The following is a 2,725-nucleotide window of genomic DNA, read 5'->3' on the forward strand; positions in this document are numbered from 1 at the left end:
GCCGTGCAGTGTTAAAAGTTGGCGTTCGAACTTTACAAATAATAATATTGAATAATATTCAACGTGTCGGGGACGCTATCATGCTGCGTTCACTCTGATGCTCTGTGTGCTGCCTGCGAGGGGAACAACAGACACACAGCACATGAGCACAGAGTGCTAAAAGGGGGAGGGCCGAGGGCGGTGCGGTGGAAGCAAGGGGAACAGATCTTCAAGCTGAAATGCATCGAGCCTCTACACGTTGTTAGCTTGTAGATCTGCTCTTTTTTTGCGAACGACATTCTGCTGTGTATTGGTAGTGGTGGCTGGCTGCCCGTCAGTCTGACACTTCGGGATCGACTTGAAAGGTTCCCGCGAGCTACTGGTAGCTCGCGAGCCCCTGGTTGGTTACCCCTGCCGTACATTATGGGCTATAGCCCATGGTCAAAAATGGGACAAAAAACGTCTAAAAATAGACGTCTAAAACACGTCTATTTTTAGACGTGTTTTAGACGTCTATTTTTTGACGTTTTATCCCATTTTTAGACGCTCGTCTAATAGCCCATACTGTACGGCATACTATAGCACGCCGTTTTTCATCATTTTTTAGGATTTGAAAAAAAGTTAAAAAATTCAAAAAACGATGGGCTATAACCCATCGTATTTTTTTTTCTTCATTTTTTTCAAATCCTCAAAAATGATGAAAAACGGCGTGCTATAGTATGCCGTACAGTATGGGCTATTAGACGAGCGTCTAAAAATGGGATAAAACGTCTAAAAATAGACGTGTTTTAGACGTCTATTTTTTGACGTTTTTTATCCCATTTTTGACCATGGGCTATAGCCCATACTGTACGGCATACTATAGCAAGCCGTTTTTCATCATTTTTGAGGATTTGAAAAAAAATAAAAAATAAAAAAAACGATGGGCTATAACCCATCGTTTTTTTTTTTTTTATCCTCAAAAATGATGAAAAACTGCGTGCTATAGTATGCCGTACAGTATGGGCTATTAGACGAGCGTCTAAAAATGAGATAAAAACGTCAAAAGATACACGTCTATTTTTAGATGTTTTTTATCCCATTTTTGACCATGGGCTATAGCCCATACTGTACGGCATACTATAGCAAGCCGTTTTTCATCATTTGAGGATTTAAAAAAAATCAAAAAACGATGGGCTATAACCCATCGTTTTTTTTTTTTTCATTTTTTTTCAAATCCTCAAAAATGATAAAAAACGGCGTGCTATAGTATGCCGTACAGTATGGGCTATTAGACGAGCGTCTAAAAATGGGATAAAAACATCTAAAAATAGTCGTCTAAAACACGTCTAAAAATAGACGTGTTTTAGACGTCTATTTTTAGACGTTTTTTATCGCATTTTTGACCATGGGCTATAGCCCATACCGTACGGCATACTATAGCACGCCGTTTTTCATCATTTTTTAGGATTTGAAAAAAAGTTAAAAAATTCAAAAAAGGATGGGCTATAACCCATCGTATTCTTTTTTCTTTTCTTTTTTTTCAAATCCTCAAAAATGATGAAAAACGGCGTGCTATAGTATGCCGTACAGTATGGGCTATTAGACGAGCGTCTAAAAATGGGATAAAAACGTCTAAAAATAGACGTCTAAAACACGTCTAAAAATAGACGTGTTTTAGACGTCTATTTTTAGACGTTTTTTATCCCATTTTTGACGATGGGCTATAGCCCATACTGTACGGCATACTATAGCAAGCCGTTTTTCATCATTTTTGAGGATTTGAAAAAAAATCTAAAATTAAAAAAACGATGGGCTATAACCCATCGTTTTTTTTTTCAAATCCTCAAAAATGATGAAAAACGGCGTGCTATAGTATGCCGTACAGTATGGGCTATTAGACGAGCGTCTAAAAATGAGATAAAAACGTCAAAAAATACACGTCTAAAACATGTCTAAAAATAGACGTGTTTTAGACGTCTATTTTTAGACGTTTTTTATCCCATTTTTGACCATGGGCTATAGCCCATACTGTACGGCATACTATAGCAAGCCGTTTTTCATCATTTTTGAGGATTTAAAAAAAAAATCAAAAAACGATGGGCTATAACCCATCGGTTTTTTTTTCTTCTTTTTTTTTCAAATCCTCAAAAATGATGAAAAACGGCGTGCTATAGTATGCCGTACAGTATGGGCTATTAGACGAGCGTATAAAAATGGGATAAAAACGTCTAAAAATAGTCGTCTAAAACACGTCTAAAAATAGACGTGTTTTAGACGTCAATTTTTAGACGTTTTTTATCGCATTTTTGACCATGGGCTATAGCCCATACCGTACGGCATACTATAGCAAGCCGTTTTTCATCATTTTTGAGGATTTGGAAAAAAATCAAAAATTAAAAAAACGATGGGCTATAACCCATCGTATTCTTTTTTCTTTTCTTTTTTTTCAAATCCTCAAAAATGATGAAAAACGGCGTGCTATAGTATGCCGTACAGTATGGGCTATTAGACGAGCGTCTAAAAATGGGATAAAACGTCTAAAAATAGACGTCTAAAACACGCCTAAAAATAGACGTGTTTTAGACGTCTATTTTTAGACGTTTTTTATCCCATTTTTGACCATGGGCTATAGCCCATACCGTACGGCATACTATAGCACGCCGTTTTTCATCATTTTTCAGGATTTGAAAAAAAGTTACAAAATTCAAAAAACGATTGGCTATAACCCATCGTATTTTTTTTCTTCATTTTTTTCAAATCCTCA

This window comes from Protomyctophum parallelum, assembly GCF_964188405.1.
Source record: "Protomyctophum parallelum genome assembly, chromosome: 13".
Lineage (NCBI taxonomy): Eukaryota > Metazoa > Chordata > Actinopteri > Myctophiformes > Myctophidae > Protomyctophum > Protomyctophum parallelum.